General features: G+C 41.3%; 2 protein-coding genes across 3 annotated transcripts in view; one reads left to right on the plus strand and one right to left on the minus strand.

Moving 5' to 3' along the window:
• LOC126398977 (hormonally up-regulated neu tumor-associated kinase) overlaps nt 1-23,892 on the minus strand; it is a 987,429-nt gene that overhangs the window by 535,472 nt on the left and 428,065 nt on the right. The window lies entirely within an intron of this gene.
• Nucleotides 1-23,892, plus strand: part of agbl5 (AGBL carboxypeptidase 5) — a 230,639-nt gene that overhangs the window by 18,818 nt on the left and 187,929 nt on the right. Inside the window, exons 2-4 of the mRNA XM_050058663.1 lie at nt 17,841-17,931; nt 21,619-21,703; nt 21,785-21,891. The gene's annotated coding sequence lies outside the window, so the exon portion shown is untranslated. The remainder of the gene's footprint in view (nt 1-17,840; nt 17,932-21,618; nt 21,704-21,784; nt 21,892-23,892) is intronic.

Consider the following 23,892-nt stretch of genomic DNA (forward strand, 5'->3'; position numbering starts at 1 on the left):
CAAGTGGGATTCATCACTTATCACTCACACCTGGGTAAGAGCAGGTTTGGATGGTGAAGAACGTTTGGTGCATCTGGAGTAGACTTCTTATATTTTTTCTTAACAGAAACTTAAGAGAATGTTGCAGCACAAGGCCCCGTGGGTCTGCAGAGTTTTGAATGAGCTGAAGTCTCTCAGTGGTGTTTCTTGGGGGGGGCTAGTTAAATGTGCATTACAGTAGTCGAGTCAGCTTGAAATAAAGGTATGAATCTCTGCATCTATTTCATTTAGGAATTGGTTGTGCCATAGCTATGTTCCTGAGGTGGAAAAAGGATGCGTTTTTCACCTTGTTAATGTGGGACTTGACGCTTCAATCTGAATCTAGACGATTTGTAACCTTAAATCTAATCCAGGGAGTTAAATTCCCCAGATTATGAAGCAGTATTTCTCTTTTTGTTTTAGGGCCGACGAGCAGGATTTAGTTGTTGTTGTTTAGTTGTCCTTGTTAATTTTCCTCGTTGGAAAATCACATTTACTTTGTTTAAGTTTTAGAACAGAACGTTGATTTCACCCCTGCAGACCTTCATCTTTTTCTTAAAACTTTGTTTGTGACATCGCTCCAATTCTTGGTCATGTTGTAGAGTCTTTGCACACTGAACAACACCTGCCCTTATACAGTGTTTAGGTTGTGTTACCTGTGCTAATGGGTGACTTATGATCAAGTGGGATTCGTCATTTATCACTCACACCTGGGTAAGAGCAGATTTGGATGGTTAAGAACATTTGGTGCATCTGGAGTTGACTCCAGGTCCAGTATCATTTGACCAGGTTATGATTCTGATAGTAATGTATCTTAAAGAGCGGCAGCACGGCAGCAGCAGCAGCTCTGATTAAAGAGTGTTTAAGTCCGCACAGCCGCTCTCATGCTGCTGTTTGGCAAATCACTCTGTCTTTAATTCTTACTTTTGCAGAGAGGTACTCTGACATCACATGGCCTTCTACAACAACAGCAAAGAAGAGGGAAGGCCTTAAAGTCCCCGCTAGTGATTGCACCTGAATAATGATGCCTTTTTACATGCTGGTTGTTTGTCCTTCACAGAACAATGTGTTTATACTCTTTTGAAGAGGATTGTGACATATTGTGCCCTGGCTAATGACTAGAAATGCATCAAGACTAAAGTGGGGTTTCTAATGAAGATGGCTGACAAGGCCTGAAGGCCTTCTCTTTCTTTTATATGCAACTCTTTTCTTTTCATGCAAACAGAAATCCTTGCCCTCCTTGAATTATCAAATTGTCCTTCGACCTCAGCATGTCACAAAGTTTCTCATCTTTCTATCAAAGACACTTTCAAGCACATTGAACGCTGTGTTTATTTAAGTGGTATATTTGATTTTGGAGTCCTTTCTTTTAAAACTTAATGGATGACAGAAATGGCCTTAGCTGATGTTAGAAACAATCACATGCTAATGACTGACTCAGTTCCTGCTATGCTAACACTGTTGTATGCCTGCCACGTCTGCATATTATACGTCAATAGAAAAGTTAATTACAAGCACAAATCCTCTGAAAAGATTCAGCATCAGCTCAGATTTGGGACAATGCTGCTGTTGTGAATGAATCACATTTTGGCATCATGCACATGAATGTATGTCTGAACACTTTGTGCAGCACCTTGTGGCTCATACAGCTAATTCTTAACCATAGATTTAAAGTAATAAACCTCTTAAACTCTTCCTCTGATATAACAGAAAGTTGCTTATACACGTCATTTCATTGTATGTAAGAGAATACCTCTCTCATGTTGTCTTGCAGTGTAACAGTGCGTTATATTCACACGTCAGCCGGCCTGAAAGCTGCTCCACCAGTTTGTCCGTCAGTGGCACACAGGCCTGTTATTCACACTGTTAGCACAGACAGAAGGTTTCAGTACATAACAGCTCCTGACATTATTTTAACAGCAACAAAATCAGTTATTTTTAATGGCAAAAATGGGGGAAGTATTTAATTTGGTTGCATCAAAGATGAGAAACTGCTGATTCATGTAATAAAGAGCACAACATTAAACAAAAATAACAAAGACAGACCACGTTTCTTAAATACCAAAAGAAATATCCTTTTTTTTTTTCAAGCACCAACCTCCAGGTCTGAAAAGTGAAGCCAACGTCAAAAACTGCACTTCCTCAAATGGCCACTTGAGGCTGGCAAGAGTGAGTCAAACCCCACATATCCCCATTTTAAAATGCCCGACTTTACAGCAGAAATAAACAGGGTGTGGTCAGTCAGAGTGACAGGTGTGTGTTCTCCGTTTACCGTGGGTTAGGTAACGTAACCATGGTGAAACCCCAGATTCACAGAGTATAGGTGTAGCCCTAGTTGTCACTATTTTAGTGTGTTTTCAGTTCATGAAAGTTAATTGTAATGGTTTTGTTGCTCAAAAAAGTCTTGTTTAGCATTTGGTGGTACAAAAAGATGAGTCAGATGTTCTTCTTTTTTGTAAATACATTTTGATTTATTGGTTTTAAGTCTGTTTGTTGCTAGCGAAAGTTAACATTGGCATTATCAGAGTTAATCATAGCTGAAAATGCCATCGATGTATCCACCTTATTTCCGAGGGTGCTACTGTAGAAACCCAGCAAGCATTTTTTGGTTTACAAAACGTCTAATAGCCGTCTACATGAAGACCTGACGTCTAGGCTAAATCACGGCTGAATTTGGGCTGTCAGTGAAAATTTGGTAGACGTCTAACCATAGCCAAAGTGTAGACGTCATCAATTATACGGCTATGTAGAGACCATGTCCAAAAAATGGAGATAAACATATTTTAATTACTGTTGACTCTCCATACGTGATTGAATATCATACCGCACGCCATCTGCAATGGTGAAAATTACATTTAATCAATTTCAAAATTAAATTGGCTAGATTTGGGTCACATGTAGCTAGACTAAATCGGAGCTAAATATAGCCAATACGTTTAAATCACGACTATTGCTTGCTGGGAATGATTATGGGTGCAACCTTGAGCGAGCAGAAGTAGTAGTAGACTAGTTAGTCCTAGGGGATTGTGTATGTAATTCTATGGGACAGACGTTTCTTTCCCTTTGTAAGTCCATGGGTTGTACAAAAAGACCCTCTTTTTTTCACAAAGAACATTTTGTTTTATTGGCTTTAAGCCTGTTATTTGCTAGCTTAAGTTAACATTAGCATTATCAAAGTTAATCATACCACAGTTAATCATGTCATGGATGTATTCACCTTATTCCGAGGGCGCTACTGTAGCAATGATTATAGGTGCAACTTTCAGTTAGTTAGCAGAAGTAGTAGTAATCTAGTTAGTCCTAGGGGGTTGTGATGCGCAAATAATGTATTCACTGATTTACAGATATCTCTCTTGCCATGTAATTCCATGGGACAAGTCTCTGGGCAGCAGAGCAGCATTATACAAATGTAATTCCACTGTTTGGTCACAATGAAAATTGGCTTCAAAATCCGGCACGCTTCCTGGGGGCCTGGTAAATGCACTTTGCTAACCAAGCTAGCAGCTAGCATAACAGTTAGCTCCACTGTCTCGTCCAAATATGGTCGCTTCTGGCTTCAAACATCCAACATAGCAACGGCCAAAATGAGACTAAAAATTGTGAGTCCACAAACCAATGGATGATGTCATGGTGCCTATGTCCATTATTCTATAAGGTCAATGATTTAAACGACAGGCTTGATGAGGTCAGATGTATTGAAAAATACCATAACCCACTGCGACAGCTGCGACCTGTTTTCCTTCTGATTACAATACCATTCATTCATTCATCTTCTAACCGCTTCATCCTCTTGAGGGTCGCGGGGGGGCTGGAGCCTATCCCAGCTGACATCGGGCGAGAGGCAGGGTACACCCTGGACAGGTCGCCAGACTATCGCAGGGCTGACACATAGAGACAGACAACCATTCACGCTCACATTCACACCTATGGACAATTTAGAGTTATCAATTAACCTAGTCCCCAATCTGCATGTCTTTGGACTGTGGGAGGAAGCCGGAGTGCCCGGAGAGAACCCACGCTGACACGGGGAGAACATGCAAACTCCGCACAGAAGGGCTCCCACACCCGGGATCGAACCGGCAACCCTCTTGCTGTGAGGCGACAGTGCTAACCACCACACCACCGTGCCGCCCGATTACAATACCATAATGTTTAATTAAAGTTTGGAAAGGGATGACAGTGAGGTTTGGATGCAGCAGAATCGTCGTCTCCAGGGGATCAAGGTTTGAGCCATAAAGGCGTGCGGGCTGCGCTTAACAATAACTGGAATAAGAGCTGCACCTTTAAGCTGACTTGGCCCCTCAACAGGAGTGTGTAAATCAAGATAACACGATGATAACATGATAATTGAGGGATACTGAGATGAAACAAGGGAAGATTTAAATTGATCCCAGACTTAATCTCACAGAGAGAGACACAGTAAAAGATAGATGAAAACACTGACATGGGATCATCTTTTAGTTCCTGCTAAGGGCGAATGTACATGTTGTCTGTGTACAGTATGTATCTGCACAGCAAATATGTATTTGGCCGGGAGTCTTAAGTCGAGGTCTAATTATGGGTTCAACAGAAAAAAAAAAAAATCTTCTCACACATGTATGCATCATACACATTGCAACGTCCACAGAGGTGTACACGCCCAGTGTACTTAGCCCAGGGTGATTCTGGCACGGATACAGAAACCAAAAGACAAGTCATATCAGCAATGCAAACCGTCCCTCAGGACAAAAGTGATCAGTGGAATACCACAGCGAGTTACAGACTGAGGAGCACCGCTGGAATGAGCCACCTTGCTCAACAGTTGTTGTGTAACAGAGGGCATAAAAATGCATTTGGGTGTAAGTTTGATTTATACAGTGTGGCTTTTATTAGCTGTGAGTCAAGCTCAAACTTCAAGTTGTGTCCCTGACTCCCTTCCCGGAAAAAAGACACAGTCAATACACAAATTTGAAAATAAGTCAATATGTTTACATGCACAAATTATTCTGTTTGCTCTGCACTTCTTCTGAAAAACACAATATTCCTACTAAGCTGTTTGCATGGCCAGTGTACATGAATATTCCAGTGATGTTTCTGTTTACATGCAGCCGTGCATACTAACATATTAACGTGCCCTAACATGTTGTTTATTATGTCAAAATACGGGAAAGAGGAACGGCTGTAGTCGCTTGTGCTATTGGGCTTCTTTGCATCTTTGACTTGTTCGGCTGTGCAAACACAACCTCCCATTTTAATTCCTGTAACAGCCTTAAAAAGGTCAGTGTCAGGATATTTCAGGGTTCCTGCAGTCATGAAATTCCTGGTAAAGTTATGAAAGTAGTAAAACTGTTTTCGAGGCCCAAAGATAATTTTGAATTAACACAGTGTTTTGGAAAAGATTTGTAGTTCTGGCTGTTGTTTAAAATATGTTTAATAGTAAGCGAAATAACTTCCTTGTGTTGCTAATTCAAAATCTAGTGACCATTGTAGCGTCACTAGTATCACGTGATACACATAGGCCAGACCAGCATTGTGCCATCGCCAAGGCTGGCCCCCCTCATAAGGGGTATGAGGGAAAGAAATGTGCTGTCACATCCGGAGCATAAAAGGCAATACACTGTGAGGTATACGTCTGAACATGTATAGATTTCTGCATGAATAATATCCAGTCACTGTGTTGGGTCATTGATCCACTGGAGCAGGGAAAGACTGACGGGACCTGATGGCGATCAATTTATGAAGGTACCATGAGTGTTCAGGTTCAGGCAAGGTTGCAAAAATAATATTCTACATGTCTGTTAAACATTTGTTTAAATTACCGAAGAAATAAATGCGTGCAAACTTGTCAAAATTTTAATCCAAACACACAACAAATTGCATTGACATCTACAGGATCTTCGGTTTTCTATCCCCCCAGAAAGGGGCATGGCCTTGACAATTTTGGCCGTGTCTATATGTGCTGCTCTGGTTGATTTGCATATGGAGCTAGTTGGTAGCGGTAATGTCTCAAGTTAGCTAATGCAAGTGGTTTGCTCATCGGTGAAAGCCTGGTTAGTGTGCACTGAATAACATATGGCTGCATTACTATGCGGGCCTACTCATTTTTAAGTCATGGAAATGGGGTAAAGTGTTACAGGAAATTTATGACAAAGCTTTGACAATTCATTGGTGAAAATGTGTGAGAACTCTGATACTTGCGCATATCCAAACACCGCTCATGTCCAAGTCTTTCATATTGTTTAAAAGTAGGTGTGTTTCTCCTTCCAACCAAAAATGTGGGCTTTTCTTTTGAGCGTGTATCTCTACCCCTTTGAAGCTTTTGTTTTGTGTACAACTCATCCATGATGATGCACAGAGCTGACTGTAAATAATAGTGATGCACGGGTTGACCTGCAGTTTGACCCGGGGTCAGGCCATTAAGGTAAGCTTGTTAGAAAATGTTGCAGGTCATAAAGTGACAAAGCAGCATTCTGAGTAAGCTATTAATAACTAACAAAAAAAAAAAAAATCTCTCCGGTCATGATGTCAAGTAATTATATTTCCCTCTGCAAACATACAGGCCTAAGACCACGTCTAAACAACAAGCAAGTGCCTCTGTCCACACATTAAATATGCACTTTCACGTCATGTAAACAAATCATATATGGTATCAGATGTTGGTTGAGATAATACTAGAGACGTAACCATAACGTAACGTAACGCAATTAATGATACTCGTTACCTGGAGAGGTTGGAAAAATATACGTTTCTTCCCTGCTCCAAAACCAAAATCAAACCCTGAAAAGTGTCGAGTTAGCTAGCTAGCTACTGAAGATATAGCCTACTGAATGTATACACATGCTGCTTTTGCTTTTTAATGATTATAACAGTGAAACAAAGCATCTGCACACACTGCGATGCCACACAGCTGGTTCAATATCAGCAAAGTTTCTCTTTATATTCATTGTGTTCTGTGGCGATCAGCAGTGATGTGGTGGTTCACTTTTACACTGTGATCTGTAGCCTATAGTTCGGCTTTAGCTTCTAACTATCTTTGTCTTTTTAACCTGTTGTTGCTGCTGAGTCAGTTTGACATCCTGGATATATCCTTCAAACACAGACTGTAGACACCTCTGTCTGCTTCTCTCTGGAGTCACTGTTTCATTTCTCCAAAAATATGATAATATTTCTTCAGGGAGTGCAGTTAGTTACAGTGTGGGCTCCATGCTTACTCTGACAGCTTGTGGGACCCTCACAAAGGGGCGGGGCTTAGTGAAAGGTCAATTCTGCCTTATCCCACATGTCTTGATCAAAAGTACTCCATTCAGAAAAATGCCTAATTCTATCTATCCAAACAGAATATGCTGTTTACGTGACCTCTGTCTAGTAGTGGAATATCAGTGTGCACATAAACTTAGTCAGTGATTGCATAGAAATGACAATAATAAACAAGTGACTCCCACTGAGAGTATTATGGGAGCGTCACATGTTTATGCTGTGAATATAAAGGACAGGAATACAGGTCGTCTCCCACACCAGAGACAGGAATTTCAAAAGAATATGGTCAGAAGCCTTTTGTCACATGGCAATTCACTCCTTTTCTGCCTGCCGTCAAAGAGGAGATTAAGTTGTCAGAATGTGGGTCCTGGTCCAGACTGGTCTTTTGAGTGGATATTCACTAGTCTGATCTCCACCACTGCTAATAGACAGAGCTCAAAGGGGAGCAGGGAGAACAGAGGAGGGAGAGGGGTAAGAAGGCTTTAGGATCACTTTACCTGGATTCGGCAGCGTGGCGCTGGTGGATTAGTGCCCCGGGCCTCATGGCACGCTAGTCTGCAAACACCCCCATAACACTGTTCCACAGGTACAAACACACATGCACACACATGCTGGTGTACAGCACAGTGGCCAGTAAACACACAAACATGTGCATTAGAGGTCTGTTGCTACACAGCACAGCGTTTTTGCTCTTACATGCAAACACACTGCTGCTGTTAAATGCACACATCTATGTGTTACACACAAGCAAATGCCCGGTGATCTCTATAGTTTCACAACATCTTAGGTCTGTGCAGCCGCAGCCCCAGATGGAACAGCACCAGATAAAACAACCACTCTTAATTCCAGTGGCTTAGAAAACTTCTGCACCGATTCCTGGCTTCCGTACAGTTGGGATGCCTCAGACAAACTTTCTTCGACATCCTAGAAGCTTTCCGAAGTCTGTTCCTGGTCTGATACCACTCTGTAAGGTCACTCACTCATCCAGAACTGCAAAACCATAACCCATAAAGGAGAAAATACAGGTTGTTCTTGGCAGGGAGGAGAGAAACCCACCACGGCTCCATCCCTCTCTGCCGCCTCTGCCTGCTCTCCCCCCAGTCACTACCTGATGACTTCTCCATCCGTTTTAATTGGTAATTATTTTGCGGGGTTTAATGCCTTTATTCAGACTGTCAGTGTGGAGTCAGGAGAGGAGGATTAGGTGCCCCAGGGGGACGAGACACTGGCACGGCCAGGACAGCTCATTTTTACACGGGCAGGGGAGGAGGACAGCTCATCTTTGATCCGGTTGGGGCTTCGCAGGCCAGAGGGGTGACAGCTGCACTTTCTTTAGCCCACATTTGAATTTGAATTCTATCTTAGGATGCAGCGCGCCGCGGACTTGGCAGGGCAGTGGGGTAATCTGCTCGGCACAAACGCCCGGGCCTTTTCTTCCTGTGTGCCCTCGCAGAGATTGGAGTAATTAAAGTTAAATGGAATGCATTAAAAACTCACTTGTGCCGAGGCTGTGGCGGCCGTGCCAACAGTGAATGGGCTGGGGCTGTCCTTTTACGCTACTCTAATCCTGCAGAATATATGTGTGCCCCGTGACTTTGATGCTACGCTACCAAAGCATCGGAAACGGCTACCAGTGGAGCTACAACTGACTGCTGGCTTTCACCTCAGAAGAACATCTTGGAGAGCAAATTCAGCTGGATTCTGACATTGGCAGGAGGTTGGATGGAATCAGCTTCGGGAAGGCTATTAGCACTTTCAAGACTCACATGTCACTCTCAAATTGCTACGCTTTGATGTACGCTCTATTTAAATACCACACACTGCCTTTCCCCTGACCTGTGGTAATATTTAGAGTGAATCCTGACGAGCTGTCCGTAACACACATTAAGAAACTTGTACTTCCAGTTGTTCTACAAAAGGTTGGCCTATACGTGACGAACAGCTTCCCATGCCAACAAACACTGGCTCTCGACTGATGCAACCCTGAGATGGGCGCTCCCAGTTTGTCAGCCATCTTGATGTGGACAGTAATTGCAGCGAAAGACAAACCTGCTCTTATAGCCATAGGCTGGGAACCAAACCTGCTCTTCAAAAGTGTATGTCAAGAGACTCGAGGCATCAGACGTGCAGGTAATTGTTGCCGTCTTTCATTTGAGAGGAATGTGGACAGAGACAAAGGGGGGGCAGGCTACAAAACTATCATCATAATCTCTCCCTGGCTTTGTGTGTGATCCTCAAGCCCTTCTAATGAGAGGAGATAGGACGGGGAGGAACATAGGGGTGTGTGAGGACGGGGGAAAAAAGTGTTTTGTGAAACTGAACATGCAGAACACAGTGAGTGGTAAACGTTGAGACAAATCAGGAGGGAGAGGTAAATCATGCGCGGATATCATCTTTGTGATAGAATCTAGAATATCTCGGCTATTAACAGACACAGATTGGTTTGTCAGTGACTGATCTTCAGCCTCTACACCTCACAAACTCTTTATTCATTAAAACATGGCTCGAGCCAGCAAACATTGCACAAACATATTTCCCAGTTTTCACAGTTAATGCCTGAAGCCAAAAGCATGCAGAAATGTGTCCAATAGTGCTACGTGTCGACGTAGAAGTACCAAAAACTGCAGTTCCTCTAAAGGCCTCTTGAGGCTGGCGCCAAAAGCGAGTCGATATCCATAGACGCTTTATTAAAAACCTAACTTTCTGAAATAAATTTGTTACAGAGTGTAGGCGTAGCCGTAGCTGTTGCTATTTTAGTGTATTTTTAGTTCATGAAAGTTAACTGTAATGTTTTGGTCACCTAAAAAAGTATTTTTGTGCTAAAAAAGAGCCTGTAAAGAGTCAGATATTCAGTTTTTTTGGTATGTGCATTTTCTGTCAGTGGTTTTAAGCCTGTTTTTTTTTTTACATTAGCATTGTAACTGTCACTATTTTAGTGTATTTTCAGCTTGAGACATTTTTGTTGCCTAAAAAAGTCTTGTGCTAAAAGAATCTCAAAGGAGTCAGAGAGATTTAGGTTTTTCGGTGTGTGCATTTTGTTTTAATGGTTTTAAGCCTGTTTTTTTGCTAACGAAAGTTAACGTTAGCGTTGTGAGTGTCGCTATTTTAGTGTATTTTCAGTTCATGAAAGTTGACTGACATTTTGGTTGCCTAAAAAAGTCTTGTTGTGCTAAAAGAATCTCAAAGGAGTCAGATAGATTTCGGTTTTTTGGTATGTGCATTTTGTCGTAATGGTTTTAAGCCTGTTTTTTTGCTAACGAAAGTTAACATTAGTATTGAAAATGTCACTATTTTAGTGTGTTTTCAACTTCTGAAAGTTAATTGTTACATTTTGGATGCCTAAAAAAGTCTTGTTGTGCTAGAAGAATCTCAGAGGAGTCAGAGAGATTTAGGTTTTTCTGTATGTGCATTTTGTTTTAATGGTTTTAAGCCTGTTTGTTTAATAACGAAAGTTAACATTAGCATTGTAACTGTCGCTATTTTAGTGTATTTTCAGTTCGTGAAAGTTAACTGTAACATTATGGTTGTCTAAAAAAGTCTTGTTGTGCTAAAAGAATCTCGAAGGAGTCAGATTTAGGTTTTTTGGTATGTGCATTTTGTTTTAATGGTTTTAAGCCTGTTTTTTTGCTAACGAAAGTTAACATTAGCGTTGTAACTGTTGCTATTTTAGTGTATTTTCAGTTCGTGAAAGTTAACTAACATTTTTGGTCACCTAAAAAAGTCTTGTTGTGCTAAAAGAATCTCAGAGGTGTCAGATAGATTTAGGTTTTTTGGTATGTGCATTTTGTTTTAATGGTTTTAAGCCTGTTTTTTTTTTTTGCTAACAAAAGTTAACATTAGTGTTGAAAATGTCACTATTTTAGTGTGTTTTCAGCTCCTGAAAGTTAATTGTAACATTTTGGTCACCTAAAAAAGTCTTGTGCTAAAAGAATCTTGAAGGAGTCAGATATTCTGGATTTTCGGTATGTGCATTTTGTTGAAATGGTTTTAGGACTTTTTTTTATGCTAGCGCAAGTTAACATTAGCATCGTAACTGTTGCTTTATTAGTGGGTTTTCAGTTACTAAAAGTTAATTGTAACACTTTGGTCGTCCTCAAAACAATGTTGTTTTAATGTAAAGTTAATTAATTTACATATGGTCATAGCACACTGACATCACTCACACAACGTTCTTTTACTTTATTGTTACATAATATTCTGTTTTAAACCCAAAACATGATCTATTTTCTACGTCTAACCAAGTACTTTCGTAGCCTAAACCTACTGTGACCGTTTCAAAACATTAACCACGTGTTACAACATGTTTGAGCTGCGTGTCACGTAGATAAACTTCCCATTTGGCCCTGTCTGGTTCCATCAGACACCTGTCTGCAGCTATTCTTCTTTGTGTTTGCTGTGACAAAAGCTAAAATCCCAAGCATACTGGTCGAGGTGTCATCACTAGCTATGTTTCCATCCAAAAGTGATTCGAATCATTGGGAAATGTGCATTAAAAGAAATATGAATCCTGTGTGTTTCCATTAAATGTACGGGCTTTGGTGAAAACTACGAACGCGCAAGTTTTCTGCAGAACCGGAAACAAAACAAGTCTTGCATTCTTCTTCTTCTACGTTTTCTGGCGGTTGGCAACCAGCTTGTAAATGCATTACTGCCCTCCCGACCCGAACTATGGATATCACCATGGAGAGAGGTGCGCTACGTCAGACTTAATTCGAACATAACTGTTTCCATCCCCCGTTTTGCAAATTAACATTTTTTCAAATCAACCAAAACCCGGCTAAAGCGAGTGTATTTTAGTTTGTGCGAATCAGGGGATTTTAATTCAAATTTTGGCGTTTCCATCATAATTTTCCGATGCGATACTTCTAGATGCGCATTTAAACAGGCTGATGGAAACATGGCTACTGTCGGTGTCAATTTTTGGATATGAGCTATTCAGCCTATCTTCTGTCCAAAGCTTACTAAATAACACTTCATATCAGAAATTTAAAAGTAGCCTTGGAATTTTACAGGGGGGTACTGTGTGTGCTGGACTATTTCTTCTACCCAATTGCCAGAAAAAATGTTGACATTGTACATTTCTGCAAACCACATATAAGTTACATTTGTCCGTTATTATGTAGCAGATACATTAAAACCTTTTCGAGGTAGAATTCCCGACGGAAGAAAAAATGACGGGATGCCAAAATACAGCCATGTTTGGGGGCTAAAAACCTGCAGAAAAAACAGCCACATCGCTAAGAAACAACCAGTTTTGCTGTTTGTTGGTCTCTAACAGTGGTCTGCAGCTTGACAAGCATCTCCCTTAGGTGACATGCCATCCACCATCCTCTGACTCCTGATGACAAAATCAGCACATATGGATACATTCTGATCCCTGTCACTGTAGAAACTTTGCTATAATACATAATATGTAAATGTAATGTACAATATTAACACTTTCCTCTGGTGGCTGGGCTGCTTTCTTAGCTAGACGGAGTGACTTTCCAAAGACCACGAGGCACGTAATTCTGCAATATCCATATTTTACATGATGAGTCTGCCTCCTTTCTTGTTGCCACGGCAATATTTTGTATCAAGCACCTAAATTGGATTGCGAAGACAACTGATCTGACAGAGTCTTCAGGCAGATTAGATGAAAGACCAGTAAAGAGTGGGGAGAAAGACGGGGCGAACCCACAAACCAGACAGAGGAGTAGACTGTCAGACAGACCAAGACAGAGAAAAAGGCAGATTCACAGGCCGAACAGATGGACAACTATCAGTCTCATGGCCTGTTCTAGCTTATCGATACTCATGCATCTGGACATTACACCTGCAGGTCATGATTCAAGTATATCTGCAATGCATACATCCTTTCTTTTAGTGCAAAACCAGGGGAAAGTGCCATGATTACAATCACACCACTATTGTCTGTAATAAACAGGCAAGATGGTGCTTCTGTGGAGGAGGGATTCAAGTGCTTGTTCACTTAAAAGTGAAAAGAATCCCTGAATAACTAATTATAAAGCATCTGAATACCAATATAGACCTTGGTTTATACTTTTGTGGACTTGATTCGTGGTGATTTGTCTATTCGCTGACAGACGTTTGATGTTGGCGAGATAAGGGAGAAAAAAAGCCAGAGCTTTTGGCTGAGAAGCCCTATTATTCATGGGCAGCAGTTGTGTGTGTATTTCCATTAGATGTGTGAAGGCCTCTAAGGTCTAAGAATGCACTTTAATAGATACCTGTCAAATGTAATTAACTATGTTTTTCCTATATCATACGCTTTCCCATCGCCTCCAGCCAGAGGCTCCACAGTGTGTTTGTGTGTGTGTATACAAGTACACATGCATATGTGTGTCTGTGTGTGAGAGAGACAAGAGTCTGTCTCAGCGCCTTTTGCCACCCAGCGATTGGAGACAGTTTTAATTGCAGCATGACAACCACAAGAAAGGACCAGAAGCCCCATAAAAGCCAAAGCAAGCTGGCAGCCGTCCCGCAGTGGAAAGCTAGCCATGCCATAATTACAGGTAAAAAGACCTCTAGCACTGTAGCTCAGCACCGTGTTTATTTGACACCAATCATGCAACTATGCAGGTATCCCAACAATAACGTGCTCTGTCCCGACAGGACTGAGGTGCCTGCGAGAAAGACTTGGACATCGCCGGTAATCAAGGAATGTCTTGTGGCTCGGAGACTCAACCCTTGTCAGAACATGAAAGCGAGTGGAGAGACCTTGATTTTAAAGAGCTCAGATGAATTCGCCAGTGCAAGTTACATTGTTCGCAGTCAGAGAGGAGCCTCGCTTGGCATCAATAATTCATTTTACAAGACTCACTTCTGCCTCCAGTGAGCAGGTCGATTTAAACGTTTTGATATCCACATCCAAGGGCGCAACGGGCCACATTAAAGACACATTAGCAAAGTCAGTGACACCTCCCGCCGAAGAAGGAATACATTCTTCTGTAAAGCAGAGGTGATCACCTGTGCTTCGTTCCAGCAGTGGGTTTGAGACTTTTCTTTGTAGTCGTGGAGTATTTGGTTTTGTATGAGCAGAGGAGTGTTTAATGACTGTATGCTTGATAGCACACACATTTAGCCTGGCCTATGGGAGGAGCAGGGTTGTCTCTCAAAGTGACAACTGGGGTAGAAAAAAGGGCTCCGGGGTGACGAACACTGCATGTGTTTAAAGAAATGTGTTGGAGCGAACTGCGGACCCTCCTCATGGGTGCACTCGAGAAGATTTTAAATGTGCTCGGCTCATTCAAATCAGATTTCATCTCCGGATTTTAAGCAATCTCATTGGTAATCATGCCAATACACCAGCAGCGTAAATCAAAAACATTTTAGTGACAGCATTGGTCTCTATTTGGAAATCCAGACCCGAGCACATAAATCTCACCTCTGTAAGTGCTTTACGAGAGCACAATGTGTGTTTTATGTGTTCTTTATGAGTGTGGAAAGGCCACATCTTGAATGACACTCACTGCCAGAGCCATCGAGGGGGAGAAAAAAAATACAAAACATAAAACATATGCTCACTTTCCACTAAGAAGGCGCCTGGGTGAAAATACACGGCAACATGTTTCCTCTCACCTCTTTCTTTGAGTTATTCATTCACTGACTTTGTTATTTACTTGCATCCTGCTTGAGGTGATTTACTCGTTAGGTAATGACTGTCAAGGCAATTGGCTGCTAAAGTGGTGAACCGGGGCTCAAATGAAGGGCAGTGTTTATCACCGTATTGACTTTCTGACGAGGGTGCCACAGACTCTTTTGTCACTGAGGCTGGCCGAGGGAGGTCACATGACCCACAAGCTCATACTGTCGCTGTTTTATTCTGTAATCTGGTTCTTTGCTGTTTGATTTTTTAACAATGTTTGAATTTGTTGAAGTGTTGAGATGAGCCAACAAGGAACCACCGCCATGAGCAGAGGATAACATGACAAACACTCATAGACTATAAAATTATGGAGGTAGCCACTGTGATGTTACACATTTGTTTGTGGACTCCAGTTTTGAAGCCTGGAATTTGGCATTTTGGCCGTCGCCATCTTGGAGTTTTGGAGCCAGAGGCAACCTGAGATGACCACGTTTGGACTAGACGGTGGATCTGACTTAGACACCTCGCAGACAGCTTGTCACTTAAAGTGGCCACGTCCTTAAATATGCATATCTTCAAGGCTTTAGGCCCAGATGCACCAAATTGACTTCAAGGAACAAGTGGCGACGAAGGCCAACTGTTGTGATGCCTCACGTCGCCTATGTCTCCACCATAAAGTTGCACCTGAACACACCTCAAAGACTACAACCAACGGCCAACTAGCACGTACGTTCTGTGCCTGTGCGAGAGGAAATAACTCTACATAGCAGCAGGCCGCAGTAGTCTGTATTCATCATTCAAAAAGGGAAACTGGAAGACTAACAGGATGAATTCAAGATGCTAGTTAGCTAGTTTGCACATTAAGGGAGCGATCACACCAAGATGAAACGCGAGAAACGTGATGCCAGTAAAACCATTGTTTTCCTATGATACGACGCGTCTGACCGGCGTTCAAGCGTCTTTTTAGACGGGTGTTTTTCCTGCGTCTTTTTAGATGCGCGTTTTTGTAGACGCTTCTTTTTAGACGTGCGTAGATGCTGAAAAGTTAAAATATTTTCAACTTTTTGAGCGTCAGACGTCAGTAGCTAGCGCGCATTGGATAAGCGGTTTTGAGCGTTTCAAGCGTCTTTGAAGCGTCCGCGTCTCATTTCTGTGTGATCACCCCCTAACAATGCAGCCCAGTGAGAACAGTTGATATTCTGAACTACTTCTGCTGAAGAGCTCAGTTGCTAAAACATAATTTTTCCCAATAAAACAAGTTTGTTTCAATCTCACGTCCTCTCGACTTTGTTTGGTTTTCTCACTTCTGTTTCTCTTCTTGGCCAATCAGAGTGATTTCATTTACCAACGGGCCCTGATGGACGTTGCCAGCTCCGACGCTGATTCAGCATGCGGAATCTGTAGGTGCAGAATGTACGTGCTAGTTGGTTGGCATGCTGAATCAGTTGAAAAAAGCAGACAAGGGCTGACAAGTGCCAACAGTGCAGGATACGCTGCAAAAACTAGGGCTACAGACTCCCACCAACAACCCAACATTGACCAACAGCGGACCGTGTATCAGGGCCCTTAATAACATTGGTGAGTTGTATAAAAATTTTGCTAGCAGAGGATAACGCGCTCGTATCTCCAAGGATAGCTACAAGTGGATCAGGTTCCCAAAGTTGCTAAATTGCTAAATTGCTAATTGTAGATTTACAGCGGTTGCAGAGAGGTGAAACATCAAGATGTTTCTGTGTTGACATCATTACGTTGAACTCAACATAAAGAAGCTCAGAGAAACATATTTGATCGCAGCAGAGGATCATCTGGGGTCAATTTGGGTGAAAACTCTTAACTCCTCAAAAACTCCAAATCTTCAACTCATTGATTTTAAATTTCTCCGTAGGTTGTATTAGATGCCACTTTTGACAAGTTGATTTTAATTAAAAGTTGTGAACCATGTTCCCAGGGGACTCCTGGCACTTAAAAACATATGGTGTCCATCTGTCTATACATTTTCCATTGCTATTGATCTACTGTCAAACAAAATAGGAAACAGTATCCTTTTGTTACTTAATGATCATTAAATGCTGTTAAATTCAACACTACAGAAGTTGTTGGCTTGTTTCACAGCAGCAAAGATATGAATTGTTCAGCACAGTTAAAGTAGACGAGTGTGTGCAGGATGTTGTGGTTATGGAGCCTTTTACTGCCAGAATTCACAAAGTCGAGGCTTATAGAGAATAGAAAGAGGAAGAAAGTGCCCCAGTGATCATGAGACTGCTTACCAGATGAACTTCACTGATTGTATTTAAACTGAGGATACAACAATCTTTATTAGGTCGCCTTCCTTCTTTTTCCGTAATGCGTCACACACTCTGCTGGTGTATCGAATGAGGAAAACTGTTGGTCGAAGATAAAAGAGTGGGCTGAGTTTGATCAATACGGAAACGAACCGACTGGCCACCAGCACTTGAGTCTGTGTCACTTAGCGCTGATGAACTCTGCCCGGAGCTTCAAAAAAGGAGGCGGAGGAGAATCAGGAGGAGACCACACACAACCATGAGAGGGAGGGTGGTCTCTGATCTGTCGACACAGAAGATGAACTAGGGGGATTTCATACCTGGAGAGATATTATGTCATCTGGGTCAAATCGTCGTGAAGTGAGACATGACTGTACTGTTGATATTAAAGATCAGTTCCAAGAGTTTCAGTATTTCTTACACTGAACGGCACTTTTTAAACTTGTTCTAATTAAGTCATTTTTTTTACATTTCCAGGGCACAACATGTAATTATATCTCATAGGGGCTACTGTCAGTGATTAAGCTGTTATCTCTTCTTCCTTTGTGTTCTTTAATGTGTTTCCCCAAGTATAAGGTTTGGTGTATTACTGGGAAACTGGCACCAATGATAGTCAGAGAAATGTAAAAAGTGCACTGCTCATTTTGGGACATACGCTTATTTATGTTCTTGCTAAAAGTTAGGTAAGAGGATTGATACCACTCTCATGTTTGTAGGGTAAAAATAAAGCTACAGCCAGCAGCACATTATCTTGGCGGAGCACCAAGACTGGAAACAAGGAAACAGCTAACCTGGCTCTGTCCAAAGGTAACAACAGCTCTTTTTACTCAGAGATTGCGCCATAAGGCCACTACAGAGTCTCTTCTTTATGCTGCCTTTGTATTTTTACACAGAAGAAAGAGGCGATGTGGGCGTGAGATGTAACACATTAGCATTGGCTTCTAGTGTGACATATAACGTACGTGTCAGCTGCGCTTTATAAACAGTAACAGTGGCATTAAGGTGACAATAACAATCATTTACCGTCCCTGTTATTTGGCGGCTCATTGTTTTCCCAATTTGTGGAGATTTTCTTTTTTGAGTTAGCTGCTAACTGCTATCAGCTATTTTTAAAATTTTTCGCGGTGGGTCACATGCATAACACGTCCTCAAAATGTCCCATTTATACAGACATTGTTGTGGACCTGTTACTACCTCTAATGCTGCCTTAAAGGCAAGACAACTCTGCCTCCCATTCCGCAATTGTACCTTTTATACAGAATGACGAGGTGGAATAATGCCGTGAAATTCCCACCTTGAAGAGGCAATGTAAAAGGGGCTACAAATCTGTCTATCAGCACGTCTAAAGCTAAAAAAAAAATATCCTCATTTCCACTACATGGTTTGACTTGACTCTATTTTGTTTTCCACTGCAGATAGTACCCTTTAGTGTAGGTGGGATTCTCTGCTGTTTGCCATGGCGACACCACGTGAAACTGTTGTGATGACATCTTCAGCACGGCACTCGTCATATCCTTTCATCAGCAACCAGAGAGTTAACCTCAGATTAGTGAAAACTCCTGTCAGATTTTATGTTTTATGTTTGAAGTGAATACTTAACTGACATTAACTTCCTCTAACCCCAACCAAAGTGCTTTTTGGCCTCAAACTAACCAGACCTTAACCACAGCCCTGTCACACCATAAAACAAGAAAATTTTGAAGCAGCTCACAAGCGTGACCCACACCTACGCCTGCACTTTGTCACTTGTATGGCGTTGTTTATGTACTGTACACTGTTGTTTTTCGAACTACCATTTCTTAAAATCTTAGTTATGTGAATAAGAAAATTGTGGTTACTTTTGACAGTAGCTTGGCTTTACATCCTGCAGGTTTGCGCAAGATGTCTTGTCATGCTAGCAATGGTTCTCTCTGACCAATCAGTGGCCTGCAGTGTTTTAACACCATCTTCTCGTGTCAGCTCAGTCTTGACCGAGGTGGTACCAAAAAAATACCAGGTACTTTCCACAACTTCTGCTAATGGAAACCCCCAAAAGAGCAAGTCAAGTTGGGTAGAGCAGTGTTGTACCGTGCAGTGGAAATGTGGCATGATTAACACTTTTATATATCTTTGTTTAAACCTCCTGGAAATCAGCCCATCCACGGGTCTTCGTAAGGTTTTATTTGATGAGTTTGATATGGTTATGATATGTTTAAGTGATTTACTCATATGACCTGTTGTTGGAGGTATAACTCACCTATGAAGTGTTACTAAAATCCGCAGATCAATATTATGTCAACGAAAACGCAGCTCATACAGTCTTCATATACTCCCAAAGGTCGAGATGATTTAAATCCAGTAAAATATTTAGTCCAAACACATTATAACATCCTTTGATATCCAAGAACTGCCGTTGCATTGTTTCCCTACATACTATCCATAATTTCTTCAGTTTGCATGTAAGTATGCCAATTCCTCTTTGCCAAAATGCAGGTGAGCTCCTGGCCTTTTGATTGACACCTCACTTGAGCCAATGCTGTTGCTATGGCCTAACACATAGACTGTTATAGATGTACAGAAATGATAAACAAATGGCTCCTATGTTGTCTTAATGGAAAAAAAACAGTCTGTTTTATCATTAAGGTTGATTCCATTGTGTTATCCAGTAAATACCCCCCAGCTCTGGTCATCTGCAGCATCTTTTTTAAAGAAAATGTTCACACCAATATAGAAAAATCTTTTATTTCAGTGTGTTGAAACTCAACTCAATGACAAAAGCAATTACAGTGATCCTGAATGTTGGGTTAAAAATGTCATAGTGCCACCTTTCAAATGACACCATACACATAGTGTACTAAAAATGGAACAAAAACAGCTTTCTCTTTACTTTGGGTGGCCTTGAAGAGATGTGTTAGGTGAATTTTACAGGATGTGTAAGAGGTTTTAATCTGTACGAAAACAGAACATGATAATTGGTGAGCTTTAGAGGTGCTGGTAGGCAGATTTTGTTACAAGGCTAGCCTTTACTGTACCGTTTGTTTCCAGTCTTTATGCTAAGCTAAGCAAAGCTAACTGTCTACTGGCTTTAGCTTTATATTTAAGAGACAGATATGAGTGTGATATTGATCATCTCATCTAACTCTCAGGCAAAAACTGCATGAATGTATTAGGGGTGGGCGATATATCGACAGATAAGAAATAAATTGTGAAGACAATAAGGCCTCAACAAAATAGTATTTTAAGTCTTGTGTGTGATTTATATAAGTAGTGGACCTCTCTGCTCATTGCTAGGCTAATTTATACAATGTAAAATGTAACAGGCTTGTGCTAATAACGTTAGCATGTTGTGTGTGTTTGGAAAACGTATTTAGTATAAGACAGTTGTTTTGTCAGTGAACCTTATGAGGTGTAATGGAGACGAATTTTGTAACGTTACCTTTGTTAAATGTTGCTGTTGTCCCTGGCTTCATATGAGTAGAGGAAATCTCCGCTAGCCGCTAGGCTAATTTATACAATGTAAAATGCTTTAGGCTTGTGCTAAAAACATTAGCATGTTGTGTTTGTGGGGAAAATGTGTTTGTTTGTGAATGCTGTGAGTTATAGTGAAGCTGATTTATGTACTTGTGTTTGAAATTGTCTCTATTAACTAAACTAAACTTTACAGCACCCCGACACCAACTAGTGTTTTGGAGGTTTAACTGTTGTGCAGCTGCATATTTTCAAACAAGAGAATAAAATCCCTGTCTTTGCATTTTATTTTGATCACAGTCTGTTTTTATAAAAGTGCTTGTGACATGTCAAATGTGGCTTTGACTTGCAACCGAAAACATGTAGCCTATTTCGTAGAGAATACCGTGATATATATCATGTATCGCCAGTCAGCCTGTAAATATCAAGATATGAATTTCTGTCCGTATCGCTCAGCCCTAGAATGTATTTTCCAAAACTATTTCTTCAAGACAAAAGAGGAACAAAACACACCAGACATGTAGGTACAGTATGTGTGTGCATGAATAGACACACAAAGACACACCCACACACATGTACAGTATGAACTCAGAGACACGCGACATGTGCTGCTGTGAGTTACTTAAATGCTCCTACTTTGCTTGTGCTACAAGATATCCAGCCATGCATGTCTCTCTCTTTCACTCTCTTTCATTGCACATGCAAGCACACACACTTTCTCTCTCTCTCTCATGACTAAAAAAATTTGCATATCTAGAAAGTATTTCCTGGTAAGTAGAGCAATGGCAGCTCTCAGGAGAGACGCAGACACAGATAGAAATTTGTATTAAAAAGAAGAAACATCTAAGCAAAAAAAGAACAAAACCACGGTACACCATTACTTTAATGATCCATCATGTTCAAAGGAAACTTATTCACAATCTTGCTGCAATAAACAAGGGAATGAAACACTGGAGTAAAGTGCTTTTCATTTGGCGCTTCCATGCAGCAGCTGTTTGCTCTTCGCTCCTCCGTTTCTGTAGTTTTTAACCACATTTTCTCAAACAGGTCATGCAGCCGCTGCACGTTACACCGTTAAAGATCTGTTAAAGCAATGATGTCGAGGATCACAGCGCACAACAAAGGGTTAAAGGTCAGATTCTCCTTGTATCTCCTCTTCGCCGTAGGAATGTGGGTGTGTCGACTCAAGTGAAATGTCTCTTTCCCTTCACAGGCCAGTACATCGCAGGTTCAGAGTTCAGAGGTTACGAGTCCCAGGAGGTGTCAACCTCATTACCCAGAGTGCATCAACCTGACCCAGAGGGCTTTCTCAGTATTTAGGTAACCTCTAACCTCTCGCTACTCGGGAGTCATTCAAGCTCTCCTTCAGTTTTCACTTTACCCCCCCTTCTTCCAGAGGTTTCAGGGTTCAAGTTCACTGTCAGCGCAGCTCAGACATGTTGAGGCCATCCAGCTCCATCTGAGGCACAACACTGACTGAATCTACCTCTTCTATCTGTATATGTTGTGCAGTCGTGTGTGTCTTGTATTTTACTTAAATTAAAGTCATTTTGCTAAACATTTAATTTATTTATGAGTTTTGTACATTTAGTCGAAAAAGAAATCCAGTAATAATTGGTGGTTTGCAATAAGTATTATCAACACTGTGAGGTTTTGTCCTTGGAAACAACAGTGTCACCACAAGGTCCATTTAGCTGTAGCTGTTCCGGAGCTTTCGGTCATGTCACATGATCTTCATTAGTGTGTAAAGTCCTGCCCAGTGGAATGTTCAAATGACATATTTTTGGACTTTAAAGGACCAGTTTGTAGGATTTATGGGGATATATTGGCAGAAATATAAAATAATAAGTATGTTTTCTTTGTTATAGATCACCTTTTTTGTGTTTTTGTTACCTTAGAATGAGCTGTTTACATCTACGTAGGGAGCAGGTTCTATTCCATGGAGATCTCCATGTTGCACCGCCATGTTTTTACAGTAGCCCAGAATGGACAAACCAAACACTGGCTCTAGAACCTCTGAACCTAGGAAGTACTGAGCGTATGACATGATAAATGAGACTTGGGTTGTACTGCACGAGTAGTGTGAGAGTTTATAAACAGATGTTTTGATATAGTTTTGCATTAGTTAAACGTGGACCCCTATGACTTTAATTCATCAAGAATTTCTTCTGTTTTTGGATTCTTCATTCACCATGGAGGCATATGGAAAAAACAAAGATTTCTTCATAAATTCAACATAACACAGGGTGAGTAATTAATATACAAATGACCATTCTGTGGGTGAAGTATTCCTTTATAGTGCTCAAGACAAACTGGACATTTTGATATCTACAACTTCATGACGACTGGAGCTCCAGAAGAAGCTTGTGGTGAAACCGTTTTCTCAGCAATCATTCAACCATTTATCATACGTAGAAGCCGTTGTGTTTGAGCCTACCTTAACGTGCCTTTATCCTAATACACGTTGCCACAAGTGACTCCATTGACACAGATGGCACCCTGTCTATAAGGGCAGCCAAACTGGATCAGTGTCGACTGATATGCGGAACAGAGACTCCCGATCCAGGATCCTTCCTCTGCTCTCCTCTCCACCCCTCTTTCTCTTTAACGCCTGATTGTTTAAGTGATAAGTGGCGGTGATGGATGAGCTGGGCTTTGTGTAATTATTGTCCTGGTTATCATTGTCACTGCTGATAGCATACATCACCGTGTCCCAGCCCATTTTGCATGTGATAAATAATAGTAGCCAGAAAAAAAAAAAATGCAACCAAATCATTTGTGAACAGACCCCTGGAATGTAAACACACATGCAGGCTAATGGAGGGTCCTGGTAGGTACGAGCGCTGATGGTGTGAAATCATGACTATGGTGTGATGGTGTGATACTAATGTTTTTACTGTGTGTGTGTGTGCTGTAATGAATGCCAAATGAGCGGCGCTATGGACAACACACACGCCCAGACACACACTTGTCTTCTCTACGAGCGCGGAGGCCTCGACACACACTTGGCCTTTTTTCCCTCTCAGTGCGTGTCATAGCCTATCCAAACAAAGCTGCTTTTAGAGAGCAGCCATTCAATCATTTTATATACTTTGTCAGAGGTGATTAACTGATTCTAATGCTTTATCATGCATCTATGATACTTGACAGCCCTCAGGTGATGTAATCTCTGAGGATGATTTATGGATTATGGCAATTAGCTCTCAGATAAAGGCTATTATTAAAGTTCATTTGCCTATTACAAATGACGGCGTGCATTGTGATATCTCTTTTCGAAGAACATTTACACAGTACCTGCGTGAAGATAGAATCTAATGCCAG

Source organism: Epinephelus moara, chromosome 12 (genome assembly GCF_006386435.1).
Source record: "Epinephelus moara isolate mb chromosome 12, YSFRI_EMoa_1.0, whole genome shotgun sequence".
NCBI lineage: Eukaryota > Metazoa > Chordata > Actinopteri > Perciformes > Serranidae > Epinephelus > Epinephelus moara.